This window comes from Oryx dammah, unplaced genomic scaffold (genome assembly GCF_014754425.2).
Source record: "Oryx dammah isolate SB20612 unplaced genomic scaffold, SCBI_Odam_1.1 HiC_scaffold_23, whole genome shotgun sequence".
NCBI lineage: Eukaryota > Metazoa > Chordata > Mammalia > Artiodactyla > Bovidae > Oryx > Oryx dammah.
In genome coordinates, this window is record NW_024070207.1 from 93,351,921 (window position 1) to 93,375,268 (window position 23,348).

General features: G+C 41.2%; 1 long non-coding RNA gene across 2 annotated transcripts; it reads left to right on the top strand.

Annotated features, from left to right (window-relative positions):
* Positions 1-21,945, top strand: LOC120882251. 2 transcript variants are annotated; one of them, XR_005725459.1, is made up of 3 exons: positions 1-481; positions 9,801-9,954; positions 21,683-21,945. It is a non-coding gene; the product is annotated as an uncharacterized LOC120882251 (long non-coding RNA). The 2 variants fall into 2 exon arrangements; XR_005725458.1 differs by lacking the exon at positions 1-481 and having other exon boundaries at positions 6,563-9,954.
* Positions 21,946-23,348: the final 1,403 nt, after the last annotated feature.

Sequence of the window (23,348 nt, forward strand, 5' to 3'; positions counted from 1 at the left end):
AGAGGTTTTGTTTCCTCTCTGCCATGTCAAGAACAGCAGACCCCTGCAAGAGGTCTACGTGGAAATAGTCGTTGAGGATAAACAACTGTTCACGGCTGACAGCCATCACCGATCAGCCCCGACAAGGCTCCCTTCTCCTACTTCCTGGAATTGTATTCCTTGGCTGGGAGAGGAGCAGATGGTGTAAGTTCATCTGCAGCTTTGGAATGAAGGCTTTCCCCTCTCCCACCTTTTTAAATAGAAAAACGAATGGATTCCACACGGTCTGCTGCCCAAGTCTCTGCTAAATTTTATCAAGCCTTTGTATGGTTCGCATGTCGCCTAGTGATCCAGATCTCAGTCATAAATAAACAAATAAGCCCATCGGAACCTCTGGTCCTTTCCTTCCCAGAAATCGGATGAGTCACCAGCTCCTCAACCTCCCACTTGCAGAAGCCAGTGAGAGCGGAGCTAACTGGACTCTGCCCTGAGGGAGAAGCAGGTGAGACCTTTGCCCCCTGCCTGCTCGGCAGTCTTCTGGCCTTTCCAGAATGGGGTTCCAGTCCCAGGAGGGGGTAGGGGAGCTCTGTTTGTGACTGGAAGAGTCAAGAGGACTTCTCCTAAGAGGGACAAGAAACTTCCCAGAGTTTTGAGGAAATGAGGCCACCCAGGTTTTCGGGCTGTGTCCCCAGCACCGTGTCCTAGGGATAGAGGCCGTTCAAGAAAGGGCTTTGAACTGGAGAGAGAAATCCATGGGGGAGCTCATGGTACACCTTTTTTTTAAAAAAAGAAATTATTTATTGGGCTCTGTCGGGTCTTAGTTGCCTGCAGCACATGGAGTCTGTTGCGTCATGCGGGATCTTTCATTGAGGTGCACGTACTCTGACCAGGGATCAAACCCACGACCCCTGCACTGCAAGATCAATTCCCAACCACTGGACCACCAGGGAAGTCCCCAAGGTGCACCTTCTATTCCCTCGAGCTTGCTTAGGGTCAGCCCTCCAACTTCATCCAGCCCCAGACCAGACTTGGGGGACAGTGAGAACTGAACTCTGAATGCATCCACACTGACCTTCCAGAAGCTTCGGTTGGAGGCACGTTCCAGGCCTCACTCCATAGCAGCATCAGTGGATTGGAACTGCCGTGTTCCTTACCAGGTGCCCTGCCCACCCAGTTTGGTGGGTTGGGGGCCACTCTGTCCCCAGGGGGCAGTTTCTAGCCTGGCACTAGCATCCCCCCACCTGGCGATGATAACCCTCAGATTCTAGGGCATCGTCCAGAATGTTGATGGTTGGCAGATGGCTCTGGAGAATGACCAAGGTTAAAAAAATAACTAAACAGTGCCTCCCATCCTGCCACCCCAACTCCCTGCCTCACTATATGTAAAGGGGGACAGAGCCTGCTGTTTGAGGAATTTAATTCATTGGCTAATATTGCAAGCTCAATATAGAGGACTTCTCAGCCATTCCTCTGCCCTGAGGGCAGTGCTGTCCTGCCTCCAGGGAGCCAGTGGCACTTCGGCAGGTCTCCGTGTCTCAGGCTGATGTTCCTTTGCTAGCCTGAGGTTGTCAATGAAGAGAAAAGAAGATAATGTAGGGGAACTCTCAGGACTGCTGCAATGTTCTATAATTTCATCTACCCAGGTGTAGACATGTGGCAGAATTCATTGAGCTGGTCACTTAGGATTTCTGCACTTTGCTACATATAAATCATATATCTGAAAAGAAGTATTGTTGGACTGAGAACAGAAAAACAAGACAACAGATGTGCAAAGGTACTTTGTAAACCATTTGTCTCATGGATTTTTAAAACTTTTTAGTGAAGTATAGCTACTATCCTGTCTTCTAATATCAGGGATTCGTTTGTCTCCCTTTGAGCTTCATATAAACAGATCATTCAGCATGAACTCATGGTTGTTTGCCTTTTCCTTCCATATGATGAGACTCATCCATGTGATACCAATAGCTTGTTCATTCTTGTTACTATATAGTATTCAGTTGTGTGAAGACACCAACCCTTTCTCTGTTCCATGTTGGTGGCAAGTATTTGGGTAGTTTCTAGCTGAGGGCTGTTCCAGAGTGCTCCTGTGAACATTTTTATCTTTGGGTAGACAACCATTTGCCTTTCTATTGGGTCTATACCTAGGAGCGGAATTGCTAGGTCAGGGAACATATATATTCAGTTTGGGTAGATATGTATTGTTGATTACTAAAGGACAATCCTGCAGCATTCTCTTCACCAAAATAATTCAACATACAAAGCTTTAAATGAGCCCCTTACATCGATTTCACATAGAAAACGGTCACCTACCACCCCAGCACCATTCTGGAGCTCAGTAGTTGTGCCAGCAGCATAGATTTACTTGTCTATCCTCTATCCCTACTGCTGACACCAGTGGACACCAGTGAAGCTTGTTCAACAAGGCCCCATTTCTATATGTCACCATATTGAGGGTTTAGGGTTTCAGTATATGAATGGTGGGGACAAGGTCAGGCAACAGTTCAGCCAGGAAAATCCTGTTCATTTCTGTGCTGGGTCAGAGTTATGGAGGAGACAGGTAGGGGGTGGGGGGCAGGCCACCTGAGCGTGGCCAGGGCAGGACATGAAGCAGAGAGGAGTCTTCCAGTAGGAGGAGTGGCTGTATAGCCTCCTTTCTTCCATTAGCTGGGGTTTCCCAGGTGGCGCTAGTGGTAAAGAATTGCAGTGGCCTGTCAATGCAGGAGCCACAGGAGATGAAGGTTTGATCCCTAGGTCAGGAAGATCCCCTGGAGGAGGAAACAGCAACCCACTGCAGTATTCTTGCCTGGAGAATCCCATGGACAGAGGAGCCTGGTGGGCTACAGTGGCAAAAAGTTGGACACAACTGAGTGACTGAGCACACACACACACACTTAGCTGGTTCACCGCTGTGTCCCCAGCATCTGTAAGCAAAAGCTCTGGCACGCAGTGTGTGCCCCATAAATGCTGCTTTTAGAATCTATTCTTATGGGAATTCTCAGGCAGACAAAAATTGAGAGACTGGTGCAATGAGCTCCTATATTCCTATCACCCAACTTCAACATCATCATCTGGCCCATCTAATATCACCTACCAGCTGTCAGAATCAGCATTCCAAGGACAGCAAATAGCATGTAAAAGACACGGAGACATGAAGACTACATGATGTATGTGTTCAGCCTCCAAAGGGTTAAAGGGTGACCAGATTCAGGAGTGGAATCCTGGGGGAGTGGTGGTCCCTGTGACTGTTCCATCTCTGGCCTGCATCACCCTGATCTCATCTTTTCCCACAACATATACTGAGAGCCTACCAAGGGCCATCCCTGAGAGGGGTCACAGGGCAGCTCCACTTCTCTGACTGTCTAGGGAGAGAGACAAATAGGGGGAAACAAGCAATATGTCACGATAGTGCTCGGACAAGGAGGCATCTGACCAGGCTTGGCAGTCAGGAAAGGACTCTTGGAAGGAGTGATATTTTGTGATGGCTATTCTCCATTTGCCCCCAGATCCATTTTATGTGCTTGGAAGCTGACCTTTAACAGACTTCAGCAACCAAGCTCCCTTGCCTCTCTGGCTTCTAGGTAGTCCAGCTCATCAGAAGAACAGGCAGGAGACTGAGGTGGAAAAAAAAAAAAAAAGAAACTGGAGTCTCCATTCTCCTTTGTTTTATGCCCCACTGTAGTTCTGGCAGTGCCAGAACCATCTGTGGCCATGGCTTCTGTCAAGTGGCCCCTTTTCGTGGCTTCAGCTCTTGCCAGAGCATCATTGCGTCCACCTACCCCTTCAGATCTATGGGTGTTAATGGCTTCCTGCTGTTGCTAGTTGCTGGGTGCCTCAGTGTCCCCTGTTAATTCCTTTCATCCTGCCAACACCTTTGCAAATGGTCCCTTCAATTAAAGAAATATATCTCTGACTCCCTGCTGGTCCAGTGGTTAGGAATCCGCCTGCCAATGCAGGGGACATTGGTTCGATCCTTGATCTGGGAAGACTCCACATGCTTCAGAGCAACTGAGCCCGTGCAGCACAACCACTGAGCCCATGTGCCACAACTACTAAAGCCAAATGCCCTAGAGCATGATCCTCAATAAGAGAAGCCACTGCGATGAGAAGCTGGCACACTACAAGGAAGAGTAGTCCCACTCGCCGTAACTAGAGAAAGCCCACGTGCATCAGTGAGGACCCAGCACAGACAAACTTTTAAAAAAATCTCAAAAGTTCTGCATCAAGAAGGTAAGGAAGTGCTTGCAAAAGGATGGAAGAATGTTGAAAGGGCACTAAAGTCCACCTTTTATCCCCCCCACCCTCTGTTATTTATTTTTTTTTTTTGGCCGGGCCATGCAGCTTATGAGATCTTAGTTCATGACAAAGGATTAAACTTGCACCCCCTGCAATGGAAGCATGGATTCAACCACTGGGGCCACTGGGGACATCCCCTGAAAGAGCTCTTAATGGCCAAAGTTAGAACAATTTGAAGAACAAAATAAATAATGACAGTATTGAATTATATCCTATAGAATAAAATAAATATCCAGGAGTCCAGACTAATAGTAATAACTGAATTAATGAATAAATGGGACTTCCATGGTGGTCCAGAGGTTAGGACTCTGCACTTTCATAGTCGAGGGTGTGAGTGTGATCCCTGGTTGGAGAAATAAGATCCCACAAGCCAAGTGGTATGGGCAAAACAATAAATAAATGAGGGAGAAGAGACAGCTCTTCCTTGCAGGAGAATTCCAATTAATAAATGTAAAAGGAATGAGGGGAAATACGAACAACACACAACACAGTAATAACAGTGGTGGGCAAGATCCACTGATGGATGCTAAAAGCTGAGAGCACAGAGAAGGCAATGGCAACCCACCCCAGTTCTCTTGTCTGGAAAATCCCATGGACAGAGGAGCCTGGTAGGCTGCAGTCCATGGGGTCACACAGAGTTGGACATAACTGAAGTGACTTAGCAGCAGCAGCATATTCCCAACATCACAATTCTCCCCCTTCTTACTGTTCTCAGAAACACAAGGAATAATCTGATCCAGGACCAGGACCACCTCTTCAAATGACTGTATTTATAAAGACTTTTGGAGCTGCACTGAAACATCTGTAATAGTTAAACCAACCTGGTTTTCTTTTCTTTTTTTGAATTGAGTTCCCAAGGTACCTTATTAAAGATCTTTCAGAAAGCTCCAAAAAATAAATAAATAAAAGCCAAGAGCAAAAGTGTGAAGGGAAACAGGATATATACATAGTCTCAAACTATCTTCTCCAAGATATTTATTAATAACCAAGGAGGAAATAGTAAATTTCAATGGAGAAACACAGCACAAACCACCTTAACATCATCAGTAATGAGACACATTTAATATCCTGTATCCCCAGATATGGTGAGAGGAGCATAGCATTTGTGTGGATTCTTGCTAAAAATGCATAACCTCAATCTAACCACAAGAAAACATCAGACAAACCTGAACGGAGAGATGTTCCACAAAATACATGACCAGTATACTTCAGAGGCATCAAAGAAAGACAAGGGAAGAACCGTCAGAGATTGGAGGAGACTGAGATGTAAGGACTAAATGCAATGAGGAATCCTGGGTTGGATCCTAAAACAGTAAAATAATATTGGTTTTTTAAAAAAGGTGAAATTTGAATTAATTTCATAGATTTTTGTTTTGCTATTGTTCTTTATTTTTATTGAGGTAATATTGGTTTCTAACATTATGTAAGTTTCATATGTGCAACATTTCTACTTCTGTATACACTGCAGTATGCTCACCACCAAAAGTTTAGCTTCCCTGTGTCATCCAATAGGTGATCCCCTTTACCCATTTTGCCCTTCCCCAACCCCACCCCTTCCTCTCTGGTAATCACTCCTTGGTTCTCTGTATTTACATATTTATTTTTGTTTGGTTTGTTTGTTCATTTCTTTTTTTGTTTTTTGGACTCCACAAATAAGTGAAATCACACAGTACATGTCTTTCTCCATCTGACTTATTTCACTTAGCCGGATACCCTCAACATCAATCCAGTGTTGTCATAAATGGATAACAGTTCATCTTTTTTATGGCTGAATGTATATTAATCAGGTTGTACATTACATCCCTTGGTATTTACTTATAACTGGTAGTGTGTGTGTACCTTTTGACCACTGTCATCCAATTCCCCGTCCACCCTACCTGCTGCTTCTGACAACCACAAATCTGATCTCTTTTTCTATGAGTTTGTTTGGTTTTGAAATATAATTGATCTACTACATTGTTAGTTCCTGTTACACGACATAGTGATTTGATATTTCAAATGATGATTACCATGGTAAGTCTAGTTATGGTATGTCACCATACAAAAATATTACATAGTTATTTTCCCCACACTGTGCATTTCATACCTGTGACTCATTTATTTCACAACTGAAAGTCTGTACTTCTTAATCTCCTTCACCTAATTCTTTCCTCTCCCTACCCTCTCCCCTTTGGCAACCATCTGTTTCCCTGTATCTATATCTCTATTTCTGTTTTGTTATGTTTGTTCATTTGTTCTGTTTTTAATTTTTTATTTTATTTTACTTAGCCATTCTTTTGTTTTGGTTTTTTTTTTTTTTTTTTTGGCTGTGCTGGGTCTTTGTTACTGCATGCTCTTTTCTCTAGTTGCAGTGAGTCGGGGCAAATCTCTAGTTGTGGTGCACCGGCCTTTCATTGCGGCGGCTTCTCTTGTTTCAGAGCACAGGTTCTAGGCCGCTCAGGCTCCAGGAATTGTGGCGTGTAGGCTCAGTAGTTGCGATTCCTGGGCTCTAGAGCACAGGCTCAATAGTTGTGGCTCACAGGCTTAGTTGCTTTGCTGTATGTGAGATCTTCTCAGACAAGGGATCAAACCCGTGTCTCCTGCTTTGGCAGGTGGATTCTTTACGACTGAGCCAACAAGGAAGCCCTGTTTTATTTTTTTAGATTCCACATACAAGTAAAAACATGCAGCAGTTTTGATTTGCATTTCCCTAATAATTAGTGATGTTGAACATCCCTGCATGTGCCTATTGGCCATCTGTATGTCATCTTTGGAAAAATGTTTACTCAGCTCCTCTGCTTATTTTTTAATTGTTTGTTGTTGTTGTTGTTGTTGTTGCTCTTGCTAAGGTTCACAGCATCACACTGAGCTTAAATTCCTGGTTTTGATCATTGTATTGGGTTGGCCAAAAAGTTCGTTCAGGTTTTATGTACGCTATTAGAACCAGGAGAAGCTGAGTGAAGGATATGCAGAAAGTCTTTGTCCTTTTTTGTGTGACATGTTTGTAAATCCAAATTCAAAATAAAAGCTTGGGTTCTGATTCTGGTTAAGATGATGGAGGAATTACTTTCAATCCTGCTTCTCTCACTAAATGCAACTGAAAATCCTGGGCTGAGTGTATGAAGCACCTTATTTGAGGACTATGAAAAGAAAATGGTAGCAGGTAGACTGGGGATATATATCAGAACTCAAAGAATGGCCAATCCAGTGGTGAGATTCCTAGACTTTTTCTTTACCTCCCATGTCTCCTGGCCTGGATTAAGACAGTACAAATCCCAGAATTGTATACCAGATGTGGAGCGAAAGATATTCACATAAGTGTTTTCTTTCTGGTTCATAGAATGGGAAGGGGAGCCCCAAATGATAGAGAAAGTGGAAAAATATCTTTTTTTTCCTCCAACTCCAAATCCCAAGCAAGTCCCGCTTTCAAAGCTACAGTCCCATGGCAGCAGCAATGCCAACAGTGGCTGAGCAGGTACCTAAAATTTCTCTCTAACCAAAGGAATTCTCTGTAACTAGAGGAACTGTGGTACAAAGAACTCAGGAAATCTCTGTTGCTTTTTGATTGTTTTGTCCTTCTTCAGCTTGACCTTGAAAACAGATAGAAGAAATTCCCTGGAGGTCCAATGGTTAGGATTCCTCGATTTCACTGCCAGTGGCGTGAGTTTGGTCCCTGGTCAAGGAGACCCTATAAGCCACACAGCCAAAAAAATGAAATGAGGACTTCCCTGGTGGTCCAGTGGTTAAGAATCAGCCTTGCAATGCAGGGGATACCGATTCAGCCCCTGATTGGGGAAGATCCCACATGCCACAGAGCAACTAAGCCCATGCGCCACAACTTCTGGAGCCCTTGACCTGCAACTACTGAGCCCACGTGCCCAGAGCTGGTGCTCCGCAACAAGAGTAGCCACTGCAATGAGAAACCCACACACCAAAACTAGAGAGTAGCCCCCACTCTCTACAACTAGAGAAAGCCCATACACAGCAATGAAGACCCAGCACAGCCATAAATAAATAAATATTTTTTAGAATTAAAAATGAAATGAAATGAAAATTAAAAGAAAGCAAACTCTGTCACAGGAGCTATATGGCAGAGCCATGAGGCTAAGGCCCAGGCTTTCTAACCTTAGGACCAGGATGGGGGTCCTCTTGGAGCTGAGGAATATAGAGTGATTGCAAAGAGAAGGGAAATTTAGAAAGGGATCACATAAAGTTGTGCATAAAGTCCTGGACTCAAGCCCAAGCCCACATATATGGCCTTGACTCTAAGGAGTCAATACTGAAGATTTTGACGGCTAAGCTACGGAGCACAATACTGTCTAGCATGCAGATTGGCTCCTGGGTGGCCCACACATGGAGCAGATCTGAATAGCGCTGCAAAATGTTTCAAAACTAAACTGATATTGGAACCACAGCCTACAAAAGGAGAGGTCAGAACTTGGTGCCTAAACCTACCTGAAAGAAACAAACAAACAAAAAAATCAACATTTTCCATAGAATCTAAGCAAGACTCAGAGTCTGATAACATAATAGTCAAATGTCCAGGATATAACATGCCTTGGCATATGAAGAACCAAGAAAATCACAATAACTCACAAGGGAAAAGACAATCCATAGATACCAACCCTAAGGTGACCAAGGTGTTGGAAATATCAGAAAACACTCTAAAACAGATATTATAATCATGCTCCAAGGAGTATGAGCAAATACTCTTGGAATTATAAAAAGTGTCAGTAGAAAAAAAAATAGAAGCTACAAAAATAAACCAAGTAGAAGAAATTTTAGAACTTAAAAATTAGAATAACTGAAATAAGAAATACAAATTTGCTGGATGTGCTCAATAAAAATGGAGATAACAGAGAAGACTCAGTGACCTTGAAGATACACCAACAGAAATTATCTGATCTGAACAACAGAGGGAAAAAGATTTTTTTTAAGTGAACAAGGACTTCCCTGATGGTCCAGTAGTTAAGAATCCACCTTCCAATGCAGAGGACTCAGGTTCCATCCCTGGTTGGGGAACTAATGTCCCACATGCCTCGGGGCAACTAAGCCAGTGTGCCACAACTACTGAGCCTGTGCACTGAAACCAAGACCCTACACAGCCAAAAAATAAAATTAATGACTTAAAAAAAAAAAAAAGAACCAACATCCAGGATTTGACCAAAGGTGTAAGATTCATGTCATTGGAGTCTGAGGTAGAAAGGAGAAGCATGATGCAGAAAAAATAGTTGAAGAAATAAATTGGAAAATTTCCCAAATTTGAAGGAAGACATGAGCATAAAGAGTCAAAATGATTGAAAAAAAAATAAAACATTATAAACTCAAAGAAATAAATCCCAGACACATAACCAAACTTCTGAAAAGCAAAGACAAAGAAAAAAAATTAAAGCAAAGAAAAACAATTCATTGCATACAAAGGAATAATGATTCAAATCACTAAATATTTCTCATCAGAAACCATAAGGCCAGAAGTTTAAAAATAACATTTTTAAGTGCTGAAAAATTTGTCAACTCAGAATTCTATATCTTGTGAAAATATCTTTCAGAATGTAGGCAAAATAAAGACATTCTCAGATGAAGAAAAGCTAAGAGAATATGCCACTGTGAGTTCTGCTCTAAAAAGACGTTCTTTAGACAGAAAGTAAACGATACCAGAAGGAAATATGAAATTTTACAAATGAAGGAAAAGAAAGAAAAATGGTATCTTAGTAAATATGATAGAGTTTTTCCTCAAGTTCTTTAAAATACATATGACATTTGAATGCAAAAATTGTAATGCTTCCTACAGGAGTTTTAATGTACATAGATGTAATACATACAATAACTAAAACGTAAAAAAGAGTAAATGGTCTTATATGATGGGAAGGTTTCCACACTCCTTTCGAAGTAGTAAAATATTAGTGAAAAGTTATGTATATGTATCATAATCCCTAGAGCAACCATTTAAAAAACTATATAGTGGGGGACTTCCCTGATAGTCCACTGGCTAAGACTCCAAGGTCTGATCCCTGGTCAGGGAACTAGACTCCACATTCCACAACTAAGACCTGGTGCAACCAAATACATAAATAAAAACCTACACAATGAAATAGAGTAAAAAAAATCCAATTAATAAATTAAACTGAAATGTTTAAAAATATTCCCATAATCCAAAAGAAGGCAGAATAGGAAAAACAGGGGAATAAAAAGGCATGGGGAAAAACAGAAAACAAAATAATAACATGATAGTTCTAAATCTAATGTATCAATAACTACACTAAATGTAAGTGATTTTTTAATGTAGTGGATTAAACTCTACAATAAAAAGACAGAAATGTGTAGGATAAATTTCTTAAAATGACCCAACTGTTTGCTATCTGCAAGAGACTCACTTTAGATCTAGGCATACAAATAGACTGAAAGTGAAAGGATGGAGAAAGATATTCCATGAATATAATAACCAAAAAGAGTGTAGTGGTGACTATAATTAAGTCAATCAGAGAAGGCCAAATACTGTATGATTCCACTTATGTGAGGAACCCGGAATAGCGAAATCTGTAGAGGCAGAAAGTAGAACAGTGGTTGGGGGAGGGGGCAATGGGAAGTTACTGTTTTAGAGGCACAGAGTTTGTTTTGCAAGATGAACATGTCAGGAGATGCATGGTGGTGATGGCTGCATAACAACATGAATGAACTTAATACCAGTTCACTTCAGTTCAGTTCAGTCGCTCAGTCGTGTCTGATTCTTTGCGATCCCATGGACTGCAGCATGCCAGGCCTCCCTGTCCATCACCAACTCCCAGAGCTTGCTCAAACTCATGTCCATTGAGTCGGTGATGCCATCCAACCATCTCATCCTCTGTCATCCCCTTCTCCTCCTGCCTTCACTCTTTCCCAGCATCAGGGTCTTTTCAAATGAGTCAGCTCTTCACATCAGGTGGCCAAAGTATTGGAGTTCCAGCTTCAGCATCAGTCCTTCCAATGAATACTCAGGACTGATTTCCTTTAGGATGGACTGGTTGGATCTCCTTGCAGTCCAAGGGACTCTCAAGAGTCTTCTCCAACACCACAGTTCAAAAGCATCAATTCTTCTGCACTCAGCCTTCTTTATGGTCCAACTCTCACATCCATACATGACTGCTAGAAAAACCATAGCTTTGACTAGACAGACCTTTGTTGGCAAAGTAACGTCTCTGCTTTTTAATATGCTGTCTAGGTTGGTCATAGCTTTTTTACCAAGGAGTAAGCGCCTTTTAATTTCATGGCTGCAGTCACCATCTGCAGTGATTTTGGAGCTTCCCAAAAATAAAGTGTCACTGTTTCCACTGTTTCTCCATCCATTTGCCATGAAGTGATTGGACTGGATGCCATGATCTTAGTTTTCTGAATGCTGAGTTTTAAGCCAACTTTTTCACTCTCTCCTTTCACTTTCATCAAGGAACTCTTTAGTTCTTCATTTTATGCCATAAGGGTGGTATCATCTGCATTATTTATTATCATCTGAATTTATTGATATTTCTCCCAGCAATCTTGATTCCAGCTTGTGCTTTATCCAGCCCGGCATTTCACATGATGTACTCTGCATATAAGTTAAATAAGCAGGGTGATAATATACCGCCTTGTATTCCTTTCCCGATTTGGAACCAGTCTGTTGTTCCATGTCCAGTTCTAACTGTTGCTTCCTGACCTGCATACAGATTTCTCAGGAGGCAGGTAAGGTAGTCTTGTATTCCCATCTCTTTAAGAATTTTCCACAGTTTGTTGTGATCCACATGGTCAAAGGCTTTGGTGTAGTCAATAAAGCAGAAGTAGATGTTTTTCTGGAACTCTCTTGCTTTTTCGATGATCCAACAGATGCTGCCAATTTGATCTCTGGTTCCTCCGCCTTTTCTAAATCCAGCTTGAACATCTGGAAGTTCACAGTTCACGTACTGTTGAAGCCTAGCTTGGAGAATTTTGAGCATTACTTTACTAGCATGTGAGATGAGTACAATTGTGCAGTAGTTTGAGCATTCTTTGGCATCGCTTTTCTTTGGCATTGGAATGAAAACTGACCTTTTCCAGTCCTGTGGCCACTGCTGAGTTTTCCAAAGTTGCTGGCATATTGAGTGCAGCACTTTCACAGCATCATCCCTCAGGACTTGAAACAGCTCAACTGGAATTCCATCACCTCCACTAGCTTTGTTCGTAATGGTGCTTCCTAAGGCCCACTTCACATTCCAGGATGTCTGGCTGGTGTGAGCGATCACTCCATTGTAGTTATCTGCGTCATGAAGATCCTTTTTGTATAGTTCTTCTGTATATTCTTGCCACCTCTTCTTAGTATCTTCTGTTTCTGTTAGGTCCATACCATTTCTGTCTTTTATTGTGCCCACCTTTGCATGAAATGTTACCTTGGAATCTCTAATTTTCTTGAAGAGATCTCTAGTCTTTCCTGTTCTATTATCTTCCTCTATTTCTTTACATTGATCACTAAAGTGAAGTGAAGTGAAGTTGCTCAGTTGTGTCGGACTCTTTGCAACCCCGTGGACTGTAGCCCACCAGGCTTCTCCATCCATGGGATTCTCCAGGCAAGAATACTGGAGTGGGTTACCATTTCTTTCTCCAGGGGATCTTCCCAACCCAGGGATCAAACCCAGGTCTCCCGCATTGGAGGCAGATGCTTTAACCTCTGAGCCACCAGGGAAGCTAAGGAAGGCTTTCTTAACTCTCCTTGCATTCAAGGAGAACTCTGCATTCACATGGGTTTATCTTTCCTTTTCTCCTTTGCCTTTAGCTTCTCTTCTTTTCTCAGCTATTTGTAAGGCCTCCTCAAACAACCATTTTGCCTTTTTGCATTTCTTTTTCTTGGGGATGGTCTTGATCACTGCCTCCTGTACAATGTCATGAACCACCGTCCATAGTTCTTCAGGCGCTCTATGAGATCTAATCCCTTGAATCACTTCCACTGTATAATCGGAAGGGATTTGATTTAGGTCATACCTGAATGGTCTAATGGTTTTCCCTACTTTCTTCAATTTAAGTCTGAATTTGGCAATAAGGAGTTCATGATCTGAGCCACAGTCAGCTCCTGGTCTTGTTTTTGCTGACTGTATAGAGCTTCTCCATCTTTGGCTGCAAAGAATATAAGAATATAATCAATCTGATTTTGGTATTGACCATCTGATGATGTCCATGTGTAGAGTCTTCTCTTGTGTTGTTGGAAGAGGGTGTTTGCTATGTCCAGTGCATTCTCTTGGCAGAACTCTATTAGCCTTTGCCCTGTTTCATTCTGTACTCCAAGGCCAAATTTGCCTGTTACCCCAGGTATCTCCTGACTTCCTACTTTTGCATTCCAGTCCCCTATAATGAGAAGGACATCTTTTTTGGGTGTTAGTTCTAGAAGGTCTTGTAGGTCTTCATAGAACTGTTCAACTTCAGCTTCTTTGGCGTTACTGGTCGGGGCATAGACTTGGATTACCGTGATACTGAATGGTTTGCCTTGGAAACGAACAGAGATCATTCTGTCGTTTTTGAGATTGCATCTAAGTACTGCATTTCAGACTCTCTTGTTGACTATGAGGGCTACTTCATTTCTTCTAAGGGATTCCTGCCCACAGTAGTAGATATAATGGTCATCTGAGTTAAATTCACCCACTCTAGTCCATTTTATTTCAGTGATTCCTAAAATGTCAATGTTCATTCTTGTCATCTGTTTGACCACTTCCAATTTGCCTTGATTCATGGACCTAACATTCCAGGTTCCTATACAATATTGTTCTTAACAGCGAACCAGTGAACTCACCTAAAAACGGTCAAGATGATCAATGTTATGTTTATGTGTATTTTCCCCACAATAAAAAAAGTGTTATTAAATTTTTTTAAAGAGAATGAAAAGCAAGCTACAGACTGCACAGAAAATATCTGTAATGCACATATCCAACAAAGGACTTCTATCCAGAATAAATCAATAATTCTTAATACTCAACAATAAGAAAACAAACCAGTTTTTGAAATAAGCAAAAGATTTAAACAAACAGAAAAAATATATATGGTAAATAGGCACATGACTAGATGGTCAACATCATTAACAATTAGGGAAAATGAAAACAAAAGCAGCAGGAGATACATAGTATTAAAATAGCTAAAACACATTACATATAGAATGGATAAACAACAAGGTCCTACTGTATAACACAGGGAAGTATATTCAATCTCCTGTGATAACCCATAATGAAAAAGAATATAAAAAAGAATGTATACATATGTATAACTGAGTCACTGTGCTGTACAGCAGAAATTAGCACATTGTAAATCAACTATACTTCAATAAAATAATGTTAAAAAAATAGAGATGAAAATTTAAAATGTATAGAGAAAGAATGGCTAAAATTAAAAAAAAAAAACATACTGACAACAGCAAGTGCTAGTCATGCAATGACATGGAAGGGTGGCTACTCTCAGATGTTACTGATGGGAGTTCACAATGGAAAACAGTTTGACAGTCTCATAAGATTAAATGTGTACTTATCACATGACCCATCAATCTAACTTGTAGACATTTACCTGTAGAAACATAGAACTTATTTCTGCAGAAGAAGTTGTATAGGAATGTTTATAGTAGTATTATTCATAATCACCAAAACCTGGAAACCATCCAAATGCCTTTCAACATGTGAATGGAGAAAATAACTGTGGTACGTCCATACAGCAAACTATTTGCTCAGCAATAAAAGGAAAGGAATGATCTGTTAATGCATGCAGTAATATGATTGAATCTCTAAGGCACGCTGAGTGAAAGAAGTGAGTTTCTAAAGGTTATATACTCTGTGGTTTCATTTATATACCATTCTCAAAAAGACAAAACAATAGTACTAGAGAACAGATCAGGGGTTGCTGGGGAGTTAAGGGTGAGGGGAGGGTGTGACTTATAAAATAATACCTTTTGGGAGCATTTCAGGATGATGAGACTATTCTATATCCTGATTGTGGTGGTTACACAGGTCTATACACATGTTAGAACTCAGAGCTGTACACCCTTAAAAAAGTCAATCTTACTGCATGTAAATTGTTTTCATGTTGCCAAGTGTGCTTCTGGGTTGTTTTTTTTTTTCAGGCCCCAGATGGATCCAATCACTAAAGAGATTTGGAGGATGTAAATTAGCCAGAGGAAAGGGAAGAAGTGTTTCTGACAGAACAGCATGTACAAAAGGCAGGAAGTGAGACAAAGACCCAGCAGGATCAGAAAAATAAAGGTGGTTCAGTGTGACTGGAGTCAAGGGAATGATGAAAAACATTTTAAAAAGAGAAAGGAAAGATGAAGCAGGAGCCATGCGATGTCAACACATTAGGAATCTGGGTTTTCATGAGGGCAACAGGGACCCACTGGCATTGTGGCTCACGGGCTTAGTTGAAAGTGAAAGTTGCTCAGTTGTGTCCGACTCTTTGTGGCCCCATGGACTATACAGTCCATGGAATTCTCCAGACCAGAATACTGGAGTGGGTAGCCGTTCCCTTCTCCAGGTGACCTTCCCAACCCAGGGATCGAACCTAGGTCTCCCGCACTGCAGGCGGATTCTTTACCAGGTAAGCCACAAGGGAAGCCCAATGGGCTTAGTTACCCCTCAGCATATGGGATTTTCCCAGACCAGGTATTGAACCTGTGACCACTGCATTGGCAGGAGAATTCTTAACCGCTGGACCATGAGGGAAGTCCAGGGACTTTTCTTTTTAAGTCTTACCCATCACCCAACTTCAACAACTATCACCTCATGGCCAATCTTGCTTAATCTCTACCCTGACCCACTTTCCCCTTTGATTATTTTGAAACAAATCCCAGACATCATTTCATTGTTAAAAATGTATCTCTAAAAGGTAAGGAGCCCCTCTCAAAAATAACTGCGTTACCATTATCACAACTACTGCAATTCCTAATATCAGGGTGCTTGTAAGAACTAGCAAGTTCAATGACTCAAAGAGAGAATTTTATCTTTATCATCTGAGCCACCAGGGAAGCCCTTAAAACAAGAGTGATGGTCATTATCACAGAGTCATTGGCTGTGCATGACTTGCTATTGGTTTTTCCATGTAGCAGGCTCACCTCTGTCCTAGTGGAACTATGATGACACAGTATCCCTGGGAGGAGTGTGTATATGTGTGTTGTCTTTTTAAAAAATATACAGCTAGAGTTTTAAAACAAGGAACTTTATAATATTTGCAGAAGGGTCATGTAAATAATATCTCATATGATGGAAAATATTTGTGTCATGAGAGATCATTGGATGTGTCCTTTTCCACTAGCATACAAGTTCTTTTATGTCTCAATTTTTTATTTAGAAAAAAATTAAACCTGCCGAAGACTTACAAACATAGTAGCCCAAAGGATGGAGAATGAGATACACAGGGATTTATGTTTCTTATGTAAAAAGAGGTCCAGAGAAAGACAGCTTAGGCTGGGGCACTGGCCTCACCGGGTCATCTAGAATACAGGCCAGCTTATCTTCCACTCCACCATTGTCAGCATATATTTTTGTCCTCGTGGTTGCAGAAGAGTTCCTGCCTCTCTGGGTGTTATGCTGCAAGTTCTAAGAGAGAAAAAAAATAGTAGAGCCAAAAGTCTTCTCATGAGGTTTTGTTGGGAAAGGGGCGCTCAGCTTAGGGACTTTCTACCTACATTGACCAGAACTGGAGGATAAGGTGATTCAAGCTGCAAGGGAGGCTGAGGAGCCAAATATTCTTAGAGAAGTACATCCATCCTGAGCCAAACTGGAGTTCTGTTAGTGAGGAGAGCAGAGAGGGATGTGTCACCGATGGAGAGAGGATGGAGGCAGAAAGACAGCTGTTTATGTGGTCTGAGCTGAAGGCAGCAAGGAAGGGAAGGGACCACAAACGTGAGCAGTGTTCAGAAACAATGAGGCAGCTTTGGGTGACCGGCTGGTGGAGAGAGGTAGTGAAATAAGTTGTCAGGGTGACTTTGAGCTTTCTACCCTGGGAGAGTAGAGGAAGGATGAGGGGTTGGGGGGGGGGGTAGGGTTTTATTTTTTTGTGACGATTGTGACTGTTTACTATTAGATATCCATTGATATCGTGGGATCATAATATGACACTTTACATACATTGTCCCCTTAATTATCACAAGCTAAGTGTATGGGCAGGTACTGTTATTCCTACTTCACGCTAAAGAAGCTGTGATTCAGAGGTTAAGGTACTTGCTGAAGGTCACAGTTAGTGGGGTGGTGTTCTCTTGCATATAAAGAGACATCTTAGTTTTAGAAAGTGAAAGTGGTTTCATGCTATAGATCTTTGCATGGAGGGAAGGCAGTAGGAGAGGATGGCCCTCAATATACGAGTGTCAAGGTAACCAGCAAGCATGTACCGCATCTAGTAACCAGGAGACAGTGGAAGCACAGCCCTCTGTGACCTGTCCCCCACTAGCTGAAAGTGCAGCCAAAGAAGAGTCATCAGCCTCAGCGGCTCCTGCCGCACCTTTCCTAGGCAAGAGACTGGCCCAGGGACCTGTCCGAGATTGCACATCTCTCCTTTAGGGCTTGCGTGGAACTTTTATTAGTTAGCGAGCAATGTCAGGGTAGGCCTCTCTGAAGAGGCGGCATTTGAGTTAAGACCTGAATGAGGAGGAGACAGCCATGAGAAAACAGGAGGATCTAGCCGAAAGGATGATGTTGGCATGGTTAGGGGTTGGAACGTTGGTATGATATTAATAGGAGCAGAGTGGATGGGAAGTTGGGAGGAACCTAATCAGGTAGAGATCAAAAACCATAAAGGAGGCAGGGAGACCAGTTAAGGAGGCTGTTAGAATAGTTCTGGTGAGAAAGGAAGTTATCTTGGACCAAGATTTTAGCAGCTAGGAAATATAGTGGAAGAAGATACTCCATTTATTATAACAGTGACAAATAATAACATAAAATACCTAAAAATAAACATCACATAAAATGTAAAAGATCTTCATTTCAAAAAAACCTAACAAATGTTTAGACCTAAACTGTCATTTTAAAAATACTAATAATAAGCAAGAAGCATCTATACTCCAATAAAAATTAAACTATAGAAAATAAAAATAAGCAAGAAGAGAAAAATTAAACTCTAAAAGAATGTTGCTATTAAAGATATTAAACCATATCACAAAGCCTCAGCAATTAAAACTATGTGGGTCTAGCACATGACATAAAAGGCCAGGGTTAACACAATAGAAAAATTTCAGAAGTCAGTCCATTGGTATAATGGGAGTTTTGTATCTGAAAATTGTTAACTGTGTTGGAGACTGTTAGGTACCCTCCCAAATACATTCACATCTTTTCTACTGGTAGAATGTGCCCAGCTAAATTACAATTCCCAATCTTCCTTGTGGTTAGATGTGGCTATGTGATGAAGATTTTGCCAAAATGGCATGAGTAAAGTGATGTGTGCCACTTCTGTACTGACATATGAAAATATTGGTTAGCGTGCCTCCTCTGGGTTCTTTGTCTTTTTTCAGCTTATCTATAATGCAGGTTTATTTGAACCACACAGATGAGGACAATGCCCTGGCTGAGGGGTTCTCACACATAAGGGCATCAGAATCCCCTGGAGGGCTTGTTAAAACACAGATCACTGGACCCCATCTCCATTGTTTCTGAGTCAGCAGATCTGGGGTGGGCCCCAAGAATTTGTGTTTCTAACAAGTTCCCAGGTGATGTTGATGCTGCTGGAGTAGGGATCATGTTTTGAGAACTACTGCCCTAAAGGTAGAGGAATAAATGGAAGGAACTTCAATCTGAATGACTGAGGGCAACAGAGTCACCTACTGACCTGTGAACATGAATTCTGAACTGGTAGGTAAAAGAAATCATTACTACCTTGTTTAAGTCATTGCATTTCAGAGGCTCTTTGTTACGACATTTTAACCCTATCCTAACTAATACAGCGTAGAAAAGACAGATATTTCAGTAGATGGTAACTGGGTCAAAAAGTAAAAAATGTTGGATCTATACACCATTATCATACACCAAGATGAACTCCAAACAGATTAATAAATTAATATATAAAATATAACCATAAGACATAGCCATAAAAATAGACATGTAACTATTATAAAAGAAGAAAACAGGGACTTCCATGGTGGTTCAGTGGTTAAGAATCTGCCTTCCAGTGCACAGACCGGGGTTCAATCCCTGAATGGGGAACTAAGATCCCACATTCCCCAGGGCAACTAAGCCCAAGAGCTGCAGCTAGAGAAGCCAGAGTGTCAAAACAAAGAGCCAGCCTGCTGCAACCAAAACCCAATGCAGCTAAAAAGAAATAAACAAAATAAAAATATTTTTTAAAACAGAAGAAAACATAGAGGAATTCTTTGATAACATGTTGGAGTAGGGAAAAAATATGGAAAATAAATGCTTCAGTTAGTATCTCCAGTACAACATTAAATAATAATTGTGAATTCTTCTGGTGTCTCCCCACCAACTATGATGCTGGAATAATGTTAAAGAATCTGCCTGCCAATGCAGGAGACACAGGTTCGATCCCTCATCCAGGAAGATCCCACATGCTGTGGAGCAACTAAGGCCATGGGCCACAGCTACTGAACTTGTGCACTAGAGCCTGAGAGCCACAGCTACTGAGCTGGTGCACTTTAGAGCCCATGCTCTTTAGAGCCCATGCTCTGCAACAAGAGCAGCCACCGCAATAAGAAGCCTGCATGCTGCCACTAGAGAGTAGCCCCAGCTCGCTGCAACTAGAGAAAAGCCTGCACAGCAACAGAGACCCAGCACAGCTGAAAATAATTAATTTAAAAAGAGAATCCGGGAGAGAGGGCATTATGGATAATGCATTAATAGATGAGAGAGGGGATCCCCTGGTGGTCCAGTGGTTAAGACTCCTTGCTCCCAATGCAGGGGGCCTGGGTTCAATCCCTGGTCGGGGAACTAGATTATATATGCTGCGACTAAAACCCCGTGCAGCCAAATAAATAAATATTAAAAAGCAAAACAAAGATGAGATTGCTAGGTTTTGGAAAAAGGCAGAAATAGATGAGAAAGGCACAAACAGAAGACTGGTCCTTAAACAAGAGCCCTCCATACTTCCTCTACGAGAAAGTAATAGAAAGCACGTGAGAGGAAAAAAAAGTACAATAAGGCCAGGGATGATGCTAGTTCCTTTCTTAAGCTTTTAAGCAGATCTATTATCAAAACATAGCCTTATCTTCTAGTGCTACACACTTTTATTTTGGCTGCTTGATTAAACATAGTAACCCTGTAGCTATGTCTAACTTATTGATATTACCATTCAAAACAAATCTCACTAGTTGTTTGATCTCCCCTAGTAGATTCTCAGCCCAGGTGGCGTTAGTGGTAAAGAACCCGCCTGCCAATGCAGGAGACATAGAGATGCGGGTTTGATCCCTGGGTTGGGAAGATCCCCTAGAGAAGGAAATAGTAACCCACTCCAGTATTCTTGCCTGGAGAATTCTATGTACAGAGGAGCCTAGGTGGCTACAATCCATGGGGTTGCAGAGTCAGACATGACTGAGGGAGTAACACTTCCAAGTCCTAAGTAGATAATGAAGGACAGGGAACCCTGGCATGCTGCAGTCCATGGGGTCACAGAGAGTCACGGCACAACCAAGCAACTGAACAACAAAGTCCTAAGCAAGAAATAAGATTACTTGAGTTGCTGTGCTGCCAGATTTAATTTTTATCATCATCCTTTTTTTTTTTTATCATCATCCTTAAATCTAAATTCCCATCTCAGGATATTTGTTTGGTAAGAAACCAAAACAAAAAATAGTGTGAAGTTTCATTTTATAGATTTATACTTTAACTCTGAAACTTGGAGGCAACTCATACATGTCCATGCAAGAAAATGAAAAAAGTCAGAAAAGAAAAAATGAGTAGGTGAAGATCCAACTAGGGGTAAATGCCATAGGCCTTGAGGGTGGGGTTGGTGGGGAGGGGGGGTGGAGAGTGAAATCATGTAGTTTTCACACTGTTCAGAAGAGAAAAACATGTTTCTTAGAAGCAAAGCCTGTTTGTCACACTGATACCTGAGATAAATTTATCCCACAGGTCCTCTTATAAAATCAACTGTTAACACTGTAGATTTCTTTGAAATCCAGACTAAACAGGAGCATGAATTGCACTTGGCAGCTTCGGGGCCCTTTGTGAAAGAGAAGGCTCTGCCTAAGTGTATGCCAACTAAAGAATGTCTACAGGAAGTCACCACAGTACATTCCAAGGACACAGTTCCTTGATGAAAACTGCCGTTAATTTTTAAGTGTTATTAAAATTCTGGAACATTATGGTAATTAAATTCCAAGCATGCTGAGAATGAATATTGAAATAAGACTCCAAAGTACTCTCAAAATAATGAGTTTTAAGATGAAATTGAAAAGGTGTAAGGTTTCTTCCAAGTTTGGGATTAGCTGAATATTGCCATTTTGGAACAGGCAGTTACTAACTTACCTACTTGTCTCTAACAGGCACCCTTCCAGAAGATGCTTACTGGCTCAGAACAGGAAGGCCTGCATGAAATTTATACTTGCAGTTTTATGGTAATCTTCAGCAGGAGGGTTGATCTGAAATACCCAGGCTGCCATGACTAGCAACTGGACTCCTTAATATTCTTGTATGAATGTTCTCCACAAAATGTGGCATTTCATAGATACACTTGTACCATGGACATGTTTCAAAAGAGAAGTATGATCCTAGGATAAATAAATAGCAGTGTTCCATGTAAAAAGTATTAGATAATCTCCCGTTAGCTGGATATTCTGAATTCTCGACTTAAAAAAATGTTTTAGCACTAATTCAAAAAGATACATGCACCTCAATGTTCAAGCATTATTTACAATTGCCAAGATAGGAGAGCAACCTAAGTGTCTATCAACAGATGACTGGATAAAGACGTGTATATATAAACAATGGAATACCATGCAGCCATAAAAAAGAATGAAAATTTGCCATTTGCAACAACACAGAAGAACCTAGAGGACATTAGTGAAATAATTCAGAGAAAGACAAATACTGTATGATACCACTTATAGTTGAGTCTAAAAAATAAAACAAACCAGTGAATATAACAAAAAAAAAGAAACTCACAGATACAGAGAACTAGTGGTTACCAGTGGGGAGAGAGAACGGAGGGCAAAATAGGGGTAGCAGATTAAGAGGAACAAACTAATATGTATGAAATAATATACAAGGGTATATTGTACAACAAAGGGAATATAGCCAATATTTTATAACTGTAAATGGAATAGAACCTTTAAAAATTATGAACCACTACTGTATACCTGAAACATACAATTATACCTCAACTAAAATTATACACACACACACACACACACATACATGGGCTTCCCAAGTGGCTCAGTGGTAAAGAATCCACCTGTCAACGCAGGAGACTCAGGTTCAATCCCTGGATGGGAAAGAGCCCCCTGGAGAAGAAAACGGCTACCCACTCCAGTATTGCCTGGGAAACCCCATGGACAGAGGAGCCTGGCGGGCTACAGTCCATGGTGTCACAGAGTCAGATACAACTGAGTTACTAACACTTTCTTTTTGGGGTTGTGAATAATGCTAAGGCATATTCACACACAAGCCTGAACTGTATTCTTTTCCTAGAATTGCTAGGTCATATAATTAACTCTTTTGAGACACCTCCTTGAAGTAAATGTGTTGACTTACACTGTTTTCTCCAAAAAACATTTTCCACAAGAAATATTCTTCCACAATACAACATACTGCCATGTCAAAATAATCTTACTTATGAAATTATCCTAAAGACAACCTAGTCAGATATAGGTAGGAGAAACAGAGAAAAGAATCAACAATGAAAACAAGGAATAGAAGTCACCAAGAATAATCAAGATGGCCAGGAGAAATATCAATAAACCTCGACATGCAGATGACATCACCCTTATGGCAGAAAGCGGAAGAACTAAAGAGCCTCTTGATGAAAGTGAAAAGGTTGGCTTAAAACATTCATAAAACTAAGATCATGGCATCTGGTCCCATCACTTCATGGCAAATAGACAGTAGAACAGTGACAGACTTATTTTCTTGGGCCCCGAAATCACTGCAGATGGTGACTGCAGCCATGAAATTAAAAGATGCTTGCTTCTTGGAAGAAAAGCTATAACCAAC